The sequence below is a fragment of the Pleuronectes platessa genome, chromosome 6 (assembly GCF_947347685.1).
Source record: "Pleuronectes platessa chromosome 6, fPlePla1.1, whole genome shotgun sequence".
NCBI lineage: Eukaryota > Metazoa > Chordata > Actinopteri > Pleuronectiformes > Pleuronectidae > Pleuronectes > Pleuronectes platessa.
Genome location: NC_070631.1, coordinates 22291866 through 22307392, shown reverse-complemented (window position 1 = coordinate 22307392; position 15527 = coordinate 22291866). Strand labels below are relative to the sequence as shown.

The following is a 15527-nucleotide window of genomic DNA, read 5'->3' as shown; positions in this document are numbered from 1 at the left end:
GCGTTGACTCTGGACAAGACCAAGACAAACATCACAGCTTTCCAAAGATAAATAAAATCACTGAGAGTCACATAACCCCAAGCATCACAAACTGATTAAACACAGTTGTCAAAAAACAGTATCTGCATGAATCCAGCATGTGACCACCAATACTTATGGGCAGAACAGTCTTTTATAATTCATGAAAAGGTTTTACACACAAGTGACAGATTGAACAGTAGCTATAGCAAACAATGAAAACCAGCATATTTTGTGTTGGGGTGGCAAATGTTACAATAATGTGAGACAATACATATTATATTATATTCTGCCACACAATGTTAAATCACTGTATCTCTCATAAATTAGAAATACTGCTTTGAGGGTATTTTGGATTGTTATAAGATATTTGCATGAATGTTAATAAGAATTTTCTAATAAAAAAAGATAATTGTGTCTCATCTTAACAGTAAACACATTTTTGGGACTGCAAGTTATTTTTACAGACAGTGTATCGCATTAATTATTTCATCAAAAGGCAAGGGTTGGAAATTGGCAGCTCACCCCAGTGCAATTTGTCTGCTACAGTTTCTTAATGCACCGAAAAGATGTTTCCACTTCTCATAAAAGCATAAAAAGGTGTCTAGTTTATCTTCATTGTAGAGCTTTGTGCACAGATCCCTTTGCTTCGTCCTTTGTTGTCCTGCTGTCTCTCTTTCACAACTGCATTGATAACAAACCTGTCTCTTATAGTTGGACTAATCATTGTGAGTGCTGGGAGAAATCCCGCCACATCATTGGCCGACTTGTCCGCCAATGGACGCTTTTTTATTGGCAGGCAGAACTCAACATTACACAATTAGAGATTCTGCTTTAGCTGTACATGTTCCTGCGACGGGCATGCAGTTCTCAACAGGCAGACAGAGCTCATCATAACCTCGCCCCGCAGCTGTCTCACTTAGATTTAAACTGTGTGAAACGCTGTCATATCAGGATAGAACTCACCTTGCCTATGTTAACACAACTTATTTTAAATGTTTGTTTCTATGATCCCTTTCATCAAACAGAATGAACAGTCTTAACTGTCAAACAACTGTTCTTTTTACATTGTATTTACAAATCACTTTTAAAAAAACGACTTTAAAAGCAAATAAGAAGCAGCACCGTCTTTAAACCCATGAACCAAACAAAGACACTGGAAACTTTTAACTCATGGCAACAAAGTGTGTAGGTGTGCAGACCTGTTGGTGCAGATGTGTGAATGTGTGTGTGTGTGTGTTCAATAACAACTGCACTCAAGAATTCCATATTGTCGGGAATTCGCTTATGTTTTTAAAAAGTGTGCTTCACCTTGAGGCCCTCTGCATCTGAGGCCCCTATGCATCTGTTATCATTTTACAACCCGCCTGTAACTAAGCAGAATACAAACCTCCCGGGCATTATGTGCTCCAATGAGCACTTCATTACAGAAAAAGGCCCTCTACACTGGAGGGAAGCTTAATATGAAAGAATCAACACAGTGACAGATATTATTACACCAAATTTAGCACGTATGTGTGGCTTCTTTAAACAGGGAAAACCTGCTAAAACATGATTGCCTACTTTAAGTATATAAGCTTGACTTTCTTTTTTTTTGCGTCACATTCAATCAAAAATGTGCCAGAAAACTTTTTCTTACTCCTTTATCTTTTACCTTAGCTTCAAAACACTCAACACCTACTGAATGATATTGTAGCTTTGCACAGATGGAACGTGTACCAGAGACAAAGAAGTTACCAACGGTGGTGACTGAAAAGGGAAAGAGTTACGTGTCCACCTGGGTTCCATGCTTTAAATCCGATGGAAACCTGTGGCTACAAAGGAGTAATTTGACATGGAAATGAATGCCGGTTATTACTTTTACCTTTATCACTGAAGACAAAAGCAAGACTTTGGTGAGGTTTTCCTCTCCTGTGTGACAGTGTGATTGTCCCTTTCCAGCTATTTCCAGGGTGATAGAACTGTGATCAACATGTTGACTCCAAAGATCCAGTGCATGTTGTACTGCATGTCCTTTAGCTGGCAACATGAAACCATCCAGTCTTTGAAATAGAAGCTTTTGGCCCGGCAGCAGTGGGAGGTAAGTGGTCAGTGAATCACGTTATTGCAGGTTGTAGTGTTTTTGTGTGTTTACTCAATGTAGGAGGTCAGCTACCATGTAAAATCACAAAGTGTTAAACCAAGCAAACATACAAATAGTGTAACAAGACCACAATGAGGAAAAATAACTTGTCTCTCAAAGAACAAAACAAAAAGGTTATAATCTCCTGCTTGTGTCAAATCTAACAAAGGTGCATTGTCTTTCATCAAAGTAAGTGGAGTTAACACTACAAAAAAGAAGGCTGGAACCATCCCTTTAAGTCACCATGAACAAAGCAGTGTTTTCACATACTAGGCTGAAAAGGGGGAAAACCCCTTTTCACATAATCCCCATTATTATTTTTAAGACAGTTATACCCCTGCAAACGGATTTAACTAAATAGTACTTATCATTCAAAGCAAGACTGATGGTTTTGTTTAAATTCAAGCCTCAACGTGAAACAAAATTTCACTGTGAAAATAATTTGATCATGGGCATTAGCCACTGATATCTTGATTTGGGATCATAGCATATCCACTTAGACTCTACAAACTGTATCATAAAAAGAGTATGAACAATCAAAAAGACAAAATACTCCTGACTGATAGTTGCTTTTATCTGTACACATGTAGGATACGAGTCATACGATGCAGAATAGCATAAAATAAGTTGAACTTGTCAACACACAGTCCTGTCCATGGTTCCTAAGATTCATACAAACTTTGCGTGTATATTGTTGAGGACTCAAGGAGGAGCAAAACCGAATGAGTTTTTTTAGCTAAGCCATTCATGAGTTGTATTTTTAAAAAGGATAGTTAGTGCAATGGGTATGACATGGAAATCCCATGTCATACCAATCTTAAATTTTAAGTCAAGTTCTTCAGTATAAACAGAGAGAATCTAGTTAAGGGACAGGACAATGCGGTGACAAACAGTGAATACATTTATCTACACTCATTAGCTAATTTGGTTGGCACACCTTAATTAAAATAATGCAGCAGGATACAACAGCCCTGCCACAAATCCTCCTGTGTGTGGTCTAATGTTTTCTGATCAAATACAACAGACTATTATCATTTTCTATCACAACTCCCCAGCATTAGATGGTGATGATTTGATACATCATTGGACTATTGAGAAACTAAGTAGCAAGTGACTGGAGTCAAACCCGTGTCCATTCTGCTCCTCTCAGCTCCATGCTAATCGCTCCCTTTGTCCTCCCCGCCTAAAGAGGAGCAGCCTCCCTCCTCATCAGCTGCGGACCACCTCCAGGGAGAGTGACAGGCAGCACCGCCGTACTCCCCAAATGAACCCATCACAAACATCCATCTGCATGCACACAGCTTCGTAGAAACCACGATAACACCGTCGATTTCGATAGGAGCTTTCGGGTTGGCAGGGATTTGCGCACTGGCCCTGCAGCAGGCAGACATACACGTGTGGAATGTGGAGGGAAGCACCCGCCTATAACAATAACACCACTCACACAAAACACAGCCGGGCTGCAGTTGAAGTTTGCTGATATGCGAGATGAATATGCAACGCGAAATGCCATGAGGCCTCCACGCACGTAAACACGAGTGCAGCGTGGAAACAAAGAGGAAAGCGGCACGTTTGTGGCTAGTGTGCGGCAGCTAGCTCGGGACTTGCTAACCTCAAGTTGTTGCTTTTTCTGTCACAATAACATCACCGGTGGAGCGTCTTACCTGATGTGGCATATCAACCGTCACTTTGTGCAGCAGCAGAGGGGAGGGGGGCCCGAGTGTTGTCGCAGCCAGGCTCGCCGAACGTGTCCCCCTCGAGCCGGTGGAGTTGAAGTCGGGTTTTTAAAAACAATCTCTCCCCACGCTGGAAAAACTTTTCTCCTACGAAACAAAACTGTCAAGAGAGGAGAGGAGAAGAGAGGGGAGTGGGTGATTAGGCAGCGCCATGTCACGGTCAGACTGGGAGCTGGGTGATGACAGGAGCCCCGGCGACGTCCCGTTATCCCTCGCAGCAGCCCGGACGACCACTGTCACGCCAAACGCCATTCAAGAAACCGGGCTTTTCAGAAGTGGCCTCGCTCGGGCTCAGATAAACACCTCCGGGAGTCGGACTTTAGACCCGCGACCGACCACTCCGGGTCTTGCGAGGCATTCGGCGCGCGAGTTACACATGATGCAACACTTGACACACAACGCAACCTTAAAGTTGAAATGTTCGGACAATGTGCGGAGCAGAAGTGCAGCGGTAAAAGTTCGCGTGGGCTCGCGTGTGGGCGTTATTTATGAAACAAAGGCTGCTGAATATCCACGATAAGTCTCGAGTCCTGTCACTTTACTTTGCTCGTATGCCAACACAACACGGCCATATTCAATTGCCACATTTTTGAGCGGAGTTCCATCGTCCCACGAATTTGTTTCCCCTGCGCACATGAGCGGACGCAACGTAGACGGAAAAAGGGAGAGAAAAAACGCCACGAAAACGTCCTTTAATATTCACACACGGTGAATTGCTATAATCATTGTGTGACAGGAGCTGCAGTGAAATGGCCTCTGCACAGTGACACTAGGGCCGGGCTGACTGGCCACATTGTTCCAGTCATGTCAAAATAACTGCAGCACCACGAGACAAATAGCTAGCGCTACGTTACCAGAGGCTCACTTCGCTGGCCTAAAACAGCGTGTGTATGTCAGCGTGTGTATGTCTGTGTGTGTATGTCTGCGTGTGAGTGTGTGTGTCTGTATGTGTGTGTGTGTGTGTGTGTGTGTCGGCCTGGAAATGCACTTCTCAGCAGGACCCACACGAGAAAGAGCCCACGAAGACATAAAGTGAACACGTCCCCACGCCCGACGCCCCCCGGACCCAGCAAAGTGCAGATTCACTCACATTAATCCACGCGAGCAGCGACGAACACGACTCCCTGTTAGTCCCGTTTTTTCCCCCGATCTGAATCAACACAGCAGGAGGACCGCACTTCTCCCTAATCCCCGCCCCCCCCCCTCTTTAGCACTCAGTCATTTCTATACATATATATAATCCAGCCCTGCCGACCAATTGCAGCCCCCGAGCGCCGGGCTCCAGTCCGCGCCCATTGGCCGAGCAGCTGATCAGTCTCCAGCTGCCTGCCCACCATATAGGGGTGTGTCGTGACGTAGCAGGCGGCCCGGGTGGGTAGGTAAACAATTTGATTTGAGTCCTCACAGTAATAAATGTCATTAAAGAAACAATAATAAAATGTGGATAAAGAAAAAACATATGCGCTATAAGGGGCAGCGTGCGATGTGCGGGAGATTTGTTTGTCTGCATTTATATAGAGTGGGAGATGTTGGGAAATGTCACTATTAATACGTTTCTACAATATTGAGTTTGGATGTTAAAAAGTTATTTCTCCTCTTTTATTGTCCAAACTTTACTTATACATGATGTTTAAAATTGCTAATTCTGCAACACTTTTGCATTTATAAAGAGACAGTGACATGTTGAGAAATGTCACTAATATCACTTTACAACATTATGGTGTACACATTTATGATTCAGGAATGCTGCAATACTGTGTTTGAGTTATATATCGTTGTGAAATTTTGATTATTTACCTTTACACTATGTGTCAAATATCATTGAGAGAAATTCCATTGTATTTATTACTTTTTATTTTACAACATTAAATGTAAACATTGTGGTCTGAGGAATTCTGCAGAACTTTTAAACATTGTTGTCAGCATCATCAGTGATGATTTACACATACAAGACATATGAAATGTCACAGTGATAAATGTCAGTATTATTATGTATAAAAGTTGTGCTTTAGGAATGTTGTAATACTTTTGAATTTCAAAGTTATCTTTCATTATTAATTGTTGCTTATTTACCGATGCGTAATATGTGAAATGTCACTGGTGAGACATTTCATAATTATTGTTTTTTTTTTTACATCTATGTGTATTCATATGTGTTCAAGGAATCCTGCGATACTATTGAATGTTGAAAGTTATTTCTTGACATGAGTTATTGATGATTCACCTATACATAATTTATGAAAGTTCCACCATCCTCTGCTCTCCTCACATCTCTCTGTCCTGGAAGCTGGTGGTAACTGATAGTCCACACATACCAAGAACATCAGTGTATATATGGAGACACAGCAGAGATCATTTGTCTGCTCGGTGGAAGAATTCAGAGGCAATGAAATAGGGCAGTGCGTCGCTGTTGCTATAATGTCTGGTGTGTGTGTGTGTGTGTGTGTGTCTGTGTGTGTGTGTGTGTGTGTGTGTGTGTGTGTGTGTGTGTGTGTGTGTGTGTGTTATCCAGTCTTTAATTAGAAGTTATTCTCTCAATTTTGCGTATTTTTTTGTTATCAAGGAAACTGGACATATGCTGTTACAAATATTCAGTAAAAGAATGGCCATGCTTGCTACATGCCAATGAATTATCCCAAACTTTCCTACATCCAGACAACACAAATTAGACCGGCAACATTAACCCCTTTTCTTTGACAGATGGAAAAAAGGCAACTTGAAGCCTGTTTATTGGAGGCTTTGAGTTCTCTGTAAAAGGATTAGGGTTTTTCTTTAAAGCTTACTTTCTGTGCTGTGTGAAAGAAGCCTTTAAAAAGACAAACAACCTCCTCATTCATTATGTGATATGTGGCGTGCTGTTATTAAACGTTAAAAACAACTGTGTCATCATGTCTCCTGCCCTTCTAAAAGCAGTGTGAATGAGTTCCGCATGCAACTTATACTGCTGCGTGTCTAAGAATAAGTTTTGCTGGCTTCTCTGACGGAGCTGTTGTAAAGCAGTGGAGATGTATCCATCACACATGGAATTTGATGTTGTTACAGTTACATCAACAAAATGATCACAGTTGAATGCATGGCATGTCCGCTCTGCTAAAAGCTGCTGTTATCCTGTGTGTATCAATAGTTTAAAATAAAATAGCATACTATAGTTTCTACCTATGTTATATGATACTATGCTACACTATATACACTAATGCACCATACTATACCCTATTCTATAGTATATACCCTTCTGCACTGTAATATACTATAACATACTACACTATATTGTATATATCCTACTATACTATATGATAGGATACAACCTACTATATTATACTATACTGTGCTATATGCATTACACTATAGTTGACTATACGCTACTATACTATAGTGTATAGCAGACTACACTATACTATACTACAGTGTAGTGTATTATAATATACAATACTATGCTATACTATACTATACAAAAGTGCAGTATATTACAGTGTATTATATTACAGTACAATACACAGGAGTATATACCCTACTATACTATACAAAACAAAACTATAATATAATATACCTTATTATAGCCTCCCCAGTATATGCACTGCTTACTATGATCTTGTATAAATCTGTTTACTCAAATGATTAAAAACACATTTTTATAATTTATTTTATTTATATCAACTTTATTGTGATTGCAAAAATGTGGGCAGGGCTGGTAACCCCGGGCAACTTAAACTGTGGGAACTACAAATGTGTGTATGAGAGATTTGAGTGATATAACATGTTTTCTTTCTTCTTGTTTTGTTTTGATTCTTGTACTTCCATTACAGGGACTGTGTCAGAGCTCTTCGGCTCTAATGTTAACTTCCCTTCGGCTAATTGAACCGCTGCCATAATTATGACATTACTCTTTTAGGACTATCCGCTAGATGCCAACATGTAAATGTCACATCCTAAACTGATAATGCACAAATAATCATACAGTGGTGAGTAAATTCTCTGACAAAGAGCCATGAGAGATTCAAAAACTTTTTTGCTTCGATAACTGGATTGAATCCCTTTTAAAGCAGTGTGGCTCTGCACAGTTCACACCAGCCTGTCCTTTCTGAATTCTGCAACTATTTATAGAAAAACACTGGATCCCGTGTTGATGAGCATCAAATACAAACAAACACATTCAAACTGTAGATAAATCAGTTGACTCTCTGGGTTACTATAGACTCAATATACTGAAGTAAAATAACAGGGTGTGTACATATACAATCTATATACCTGACAGTCATGTGTCTAAGTGTGCATGATATTCTTCCTTCAGCCTGCCTGTGTGTGCATGTGCTGGAATCTAGGCCATCCCTTGTGGCTTTGTGTCTGAGAGGCGGATCAGTCTATATGAGGGGCAGCCAGGCATATGGGCGTGTTTGTGTGAGCACATGCGCACACAGGATCTCATCAGCCAATGTGTGTATGTGTGTGTGTGTGTGTGAGAGAGAGAGAGAGAGAGAGAGAGAGAGAGAGAGAGAGAGAGAGAGAGAGAGAGAGAGAGAGAGAGAGAGAGAGCACACTGTATGGTGCTTGAGTTATCTGGGGTGTTTCCACTGTATAGATGCACTACGGCATAACAGGAAGAGGAGACACTCTCACTTAAACTTTACAAACACAGACACACACTCTCTCTCTGTAGCTCTCTCTTCCTCATATCTTCCTTCCTAGAACTAGGAATCTCTCCATCGCCCCCATCCCCATCTCCTAACCAACACACACACATACATACACACACATACACACACCAGACTTTCTCTCCCACTCGCAGGGCGAGCCTAGGAAACAGCTGGAAAAGCAAATAGTCACAAGCAGGCCTAGCCCTGGCCCGCTGGCTCTCACAAATGACTGGACCTTTACTTGGATGAATGCAGTCCTCACACTGGCTTCTCAGCTGCAGTCAAAAACGCACAAGGAACAGTGCAATTGCACAAACCTACAGGAATGCTGCAGCAGTTGGCAAACGCACTGTTTGATCCACTTTGGAGTGTGCGTCAAGGAGATTGGTAGCAGTGTCATCCTCATGCCACAAGTCTCGCAGGGGCATTTTGGGCAGCCACGTCTATACAGAGGATCACACAGTCCAGGGAGGCTGCTGCCTGGGTAACAACCAGGCCTTTCCTCTGTCCCCATTTCAAATGTGTAGTACACTCCTCAGCTCTGCCTTGTCCTCCGACTCCCTGACAATGTCACTGTCAGCTTCCAACATTAATAAACTCAACCCATATTCACAACAAGGTCGCTGCGTTTTTATCATTCTTGTTAATGTTAGTTTTTTCTTTCTTAGAATTTTTTCCATCCTGTTTTTTGGGGCAAAATACAGAGTGTGGATGCAATTGTTATGCGTCTCCTTTTATTGGGAACGCAAAGTACATGTCTGACATGTTCAGGAGGAAGTGAATCATCTTAAAATGCATCGACTGCTCTAGAAAACAAACCAAAACTCCAAAAGACAATTTTACTCCTGCTCCCTCTGAGCAAATGTAAACGCTTGCTGTCACATTATGATTGCATTCCACTTCTTTTCTCTAATTCAAATAAAAACATTTAAAGAAACATTCAGTGTAAATACCAAACAATGTTTTGTTTTTATATCCACTTGGCCGAGGGGGCAAGTACATGTGACGGATTGTTTCCACTCATTTCAGCTCTTCAGGAAGTGTTTAATGAGAAGTGTCTGGGCTGGAGAGAGGATACACGCCCAGCTGGGACACTTTGAGCCAGACTGAACGCAGCCCACTGCACACAGCTACACAGCCGTAAATCACCTCTATCATCACACACCACCTGTGCATAACACGTGTCAGCCAAAATAGTTTCAGACAGTATCCCTAAAAACTGATAAGAAAAAAATTGTCCGAAGATATACATTTTCTGATATATATATATATATATATATATCAGAAAATGTATTAATAGTAATCTATTAATACATTTAATAGATTACTGTTACATATATATACATATATTTGTACATTCTTTATTTTCAGAAAAAGGACATCGTTCACTGCTTACACTATACCACTGTACTTCACAGTTTGTCTGTGGATCCCATTTCTTATTCAATATACAACCCTTCAGTGTTGGAAGGTGTAGACATTTTTTTTTTAAGGTCACATACCTTAAATTCCTTATATGAGTTCCCTGACAGTTTCTGTACTGGTTTTCAAAATTCCTTTACCTGCCTTTAAAGCATTTTGTGGTCTTGCATGAATCTACTTGCCTGACATGTTTCCAATGAATGCGCTTTTCAATTGTGTCCTATTTTATATAATCTTAGCGTATCAATTTATTATACTCTTTATGTATCATTTATGTTGGTTATGATTTCGAATTGATTTTACTGATACTATTTCCACCATTATCATTTATCATGTCAAGTTATTTAACTAACTATAACTGTCTAATAATTAGCTTGTATGTCATCCACACTTTAAATTGCATTCATTTGCAATACAAATTAAAATACATTTTCTCACCCATGATTGATGTATTTTTGTGTTGAGATTTATGCAGTGTACCGTTGTGGGTAGTTTTGATGTACCTTGTTTGAAGTGGTCAAATCAAAGGGTCGGTCCCCTGCAAGTGGTTAGATGATAAAACCTGCTGGATCATGATGATTAATGGGAGGGAGAAATAAGAGAGTAAAATAATCAGCAACACAACATTTCAAACATTTCTTATTTGTCTTTTTGCAAAATTCAGGATCATTTGACCTCTCTGTGTCATGTGCAGAGATACAACATTAAACCATATGAGAAGTTTAAGGGAAATCACTCTCTGGTGTAATTGACACATGGAGCCTGAAAAAGATTTAACTACTAAGTAAATGGTCACATGCAAAAAGACTTTAAACCAGCAGCATGAAGGTGCATTGTATTGTGTAAACTTACCTTCTAATAAAACTATTTTGAATTTAAAGTCTTAATCTGAAAACAAAGTAACTGAAGCTGTCAGATAAAGATGGTGGTTGAGTGCATTAAGCACAGTATTTCCTCAAGAGTGTAGTCGAGTTGAAGTCAAGATTAAGTTGCATAAAAAGGAAATGGTCAAGAATTAAATGGTAAGGCACTGGACCTTTAAATTGTGCTTAAGTTAAATATCAACACATCTTGAAGTTAGCATCTCTGTAATTCTTCAAATTTCAATTCAAAATTGGAATTGTTTAAAACCTACAAGACCATCATCATTGTTCTCCATACAACGACAAGGAATCTAACGGTTTATTAGATTCCTCTAAAGGAAGAGCCGTCATGACAGATTTACACCAGTCCAGTTGCAACAGTAACACACACTGCTGACATGTCCGTGTGGGGAGAGTTGACGGGGAGTGCAAACGAAGATTACAGAAAGGGTGGGAGAAGCTGCTCGCTGGAAACGGACACGACAATAGACTGCCATGTCATCGTTGATCAACCCTGATCAATGTCAAACTGTTGCACAACACCAGACCCCCTCTGCTTTTGTCCTCTCTTCTTGCTTCACATCTTGCTGCCCCTGCTGGTTTTCGCATTTTCTTGCACTCACTCCTAGCAAACGTAATTCCTGCATTTTCAAGTGTCGATGTCTGATCCTGCAGCAGCATATTTTGCTTGGCTTTCTGATAGTAGTAAGTCTTCAAAGAGACATGACAATGTAGGGACTCCCTCGACTTGCTGTTTTCATTCCTGCCACTCCTCCCTCTCCCTCCAGGGCCCTCCTGACCTCTGCCCTAGTGGGATTCATCGCAAGTGGCGAGGAGGAAGCCCGGGTCAAAGCTTTTAAATGAATCTCTCTGTGTTTGGAAACACTGGACTACTCCTCCCGCAACAAACTAGAGTTATTTGACATCTGCGCTGTAATTCCAGTCTAATCAACAAGCCTTCTGCACATACCCAGATATTAAAAATTCTCCTTTTTATCAGATGCATATGCTCTGAAAATGCCTGTTCCAAACAGCAGTGTAATGTCATGCTCCCCCCAAGCGTTGCGTCAGAGCCCCAAAATGGACCCTCACACGACAGGAGTGCCAGCGTGAGAAGCCCCGGTCCACAGACGGCACGCTTCCTCACGAGGATCCGCAGCCAGAACAAGCTCAGCAACTGCTGCTATAATATAAACTTCATTTATAAAAGATGAGGATTGGCTTTTTATAACACACAGCGAGCAGAGCTGCCCACAGCAAGGGAAGAGTTTTTTTCCCCCTCTGAGTGCATTTCTTGGCCCTTATTTTGGATGTTTTGTGGCATTTTTGTCCCTTTTTTATTCACTTTCACCGAACTATGAAATCATATACTTTCAGTACATAGTTTGTCTCCACAAAGATGTCTCCTTTTATGTAGCACACCACACGTCCCACACTTGTTCCCCCATAGCTGCAAACTGGCAGCAGGTTTCAGAGGAGGAGCGCAGCGCCCGTCCTCCCTCCAGCCCGTCCATCTTCAGCTTTCCATTGTTGGTAATTACATTTTTTTGTTGACACAGAGGTTTAGGCTGGTTGGCATTTCCTTCCACACTTGCAGGCTGATGTTCTAAATCCTAATTCTGAGCACTTCTCATTTTCTCTTAGCACTGAGAAGTCTCACTGTTCTCTTTCACACATTACAAGTTGCCATATTAAATGCTTTTCCCTTTTCATTTTCTCACCTTGACATAAAATTTCCATTTTTACTTGGTATCTTGAGAGAAGCCAATGAGTAAATACGTCATCCCATAGATCGTAGTCACACATTATTTAAAAAGGTCAATGTACATTAATTATTATGACCACTATGGCTCATATAAATGTACCAGAGTTAAGTCTCTTATACTACTTTTCCTCTGCAGTCCCAGGCAGGTTGATCTTAAAAAGAGAACAGACAAACAAAGAAACAGAGAACAAACAAACAGAGGACAAACTTACAGATATAAAAAATAAAAAAACATACACGCTGAGGCAGAGTCCACAATATACAATAAACAGTTAATAAAAAATTGACAGTTAAAAGGAGACAATGAAGGCAATTAGATCAACAATAACAAGACTATTCCAGATGATGACATATTCAGTAAGCATTGTTTTAAAGAGTCTTAGCATATAATGCACAGTGGCCTATACCTGTCTGTGTCCAGCCAGTGTGAAAGTATGCGTGACAGTGTCATGGCATGAAGGTACAGTTTTGAAGTTATTTTTTATATGTCTAAGACTTGATAAATTAAATTGGATTCTGTTTAAAACTTTTTTTTAACTTAAGTGAGTTGTGATTGTATTATTATACCTAAATGTTTTTGTTCATTCACTTCTTCTAATCGTCTTCCTGCCACAACCTCAAGTTCTGGGTCTTTATTAGCTGACTTTGAGAAAAACATGCACACATTTTTACCAACATTAAAGGTTCAGTCTGTAGAAATTAGTGACATCTAGTGGTACGTTTTCATGCTGCAGCTGAATACCCCTCACCTTAAGGCCAATGTATGCTTCTGCGTTTTGACGGACACGGACAGATAGGACCGCCCTCTCCAACGTGGAACGCCCTCTCCGTGCCTCTCCGAGGCTCCTCGGAGAGCTTTTCGTGCAGCTCTCATTTTTCTAACTACACGTCGAAATGACGGACAGCCCACGGATGGCACTTGGCTGTGATTGGTCCGCTAACGCCAGCATTTCGGAATGGAAACTTCCTGTTCCATTCCCTACATCACAATAAACCAAAATCACAACTACGACTCTATGATTAATGTGACAAGTGTGTTAAGCCAGCGGCGTTGTCCGGCTGACGGTGGCTGGTTAGAGCACTTACAGCATGTGTGTACGGTCACATGAGGTTATAACGAACTTTGATAACGGGGCTAGCGGGCTAGCCACCATGCTAACTGCGGTGGGAACAGCGCAAAAAACAGCTGACTTTAATCCCACGGCTCATGACACTGTTTCTCAAACACCGTCAGGTTAGAAGCAAACACTTGGTAGTAGCTAGTATCGGGTGTCCCTGCTGACTGTGTGTGGAAGCTGGGGGGAAGCTAGCTGCCTCCGTGTAGCTTCAAGCTGTTGCAGCTGTTGAATTAGCAACGCAGTTTGGAAACAAGACCGGGGAACCGCTGCGCTAAGACACGATAACATAAGCATTATGACCCGCTGGGTGTCACTTTATTTCAGCAAAAACTGTCGCGTCATCAACATCCTTTTTCTGTTAGTTGCCATCGTTCACTGTGTGTGAGGAGCCGGGAGGACGTAAATAAACCAGCGTGGACTTCTTCTATATACCTCATGAGGTAGGCTTCTCTAAGCTCGACTTCCGTTTCGCCATCTACTGTTCTGGCGGTGAATTGTTTTCACAACAAAAAGGCTCGTGGAACTATAAATCAAAAAGGGTCCGTCCGATCCGTCCGTCCGTCATTCCGAAACGGACTCGGAGAAGCATACTGAGGCCTTTACACTGCCCATCCAAAGATGTGTCATCATACATCTGACACATTAGGTGGACAAACGTCAGGTAAGTGGTTAATTGTTGACTCTTTGTGAAGTTTTATGACCCATATCCATCAAATAACATTTTCTGAAAAATTCCATTTTGGTTGCTTTGCAATTGAAATATCACGATTGACTGTATTAAAGGCTTTCCTTAGATCAATGTAGACAGCCACAGCCACTCCTCCCTCGAAGAGATAAACTTGCAATATCAGCGGAATGATACTTTCGGATATTGTTGTTACTGCAGGCAGGATGCTAACAGGTCTATAGCTACTAACAACCATGTGCTCAACTGATTGGATAACTGGTGGAAATATTCTAGTTTTCACACTGTGCCATCTAACCAGAAGGCCAGTGGTTCGATCCTAATCTTCCCCATCTGCATGCCGAAGTGTCCTTGGGCAAGATACTGATCCCCATATTGCCCCTCATAGAAAAAATGTGCTGCCCACAGATGCACTGTATGAATGTGTTTCATCAACACTAGAAGAGGATTATAGAAACACAATTCAGACCATTAAGAGCACTTTTTCTGACAGTACATTGCACAGAAAAACAGATTATGCTCATTGTTAACAAGAGGCACAAGCGTATTGACGAATCAGTCCCCCCCCCCCCCCCCCCCCCCCCCCCCCCGATTGTCATGCACAGCTCTGTTTGCTAGCCTGAACATTAGTCTATTCATGAGCAGACGCATGTGACACACCACAACATCCTGAGGCACATGCTAAGCTCCAGGGGTTAAAAAGGGAACAGAGCATGTGACTGCAGGATCATACATGAGCATTAGAAAGCACGAGTGATGACTGTGTGTGTATATTATGTGACTTATACTTATTGGTCTTTGGTTATCCTTCATAATATTGATACAGATGTTATTCAACCGCATGAGTGACACAGCCCATGGTTCTTATCCATTATTTGAACTGTTCTTTTTAACAAAATTTTGTCTGTGCAAAGAATCTTCTGCTTTGTAATTCTTGTGTGAAAGGGAAACTCATGACCTATTTGTGCATACATTCTCTGGAGTTCATGACTGAACATCTCATGATAGCAAAAGCTAAAGGTTTTAGTGGATTATAACAGATTATGTAGTTGATAATAATTTGTTTTTGGTAAATAGCACAACAGTATATATTTGATTCTGACATCTTTATGCTCAACCTTCCCTGCTTACACATTTTATAATGAAAGGATTTGTGGGTGTTTTCTG

General features: G+C 41.1%; 1 protein-coding gene across 2 annotated transcripts in view; it reads right to left on the bottom strand.

Annotated features, from left to right (window-relative positions):
• LOC128441913 (vitamin D3 receptor A) overlaps positions 1 to 5094 on the bottom strand; it is a 75675-nt gene extending 70581 nt beyond the window's left edge. For both annotated transcript variants that reach the window (XM_053424033.1, XM_053424034.1), the window contains exons 1-2: positions 4967 to 5094; positions 3805 to 3976 (exon numbers count right to left, since the gene is read on the bottom strand). The gene's annotated coding sequence lies outside the window, so the exon portion shown is untranslated. The remainder of the gene's footprint in view (positions 1 to 3804; positions 3977 to 4966) is intronic.
• Positions 5095 to 15527: the final 10433 nt, after the last annotated feature.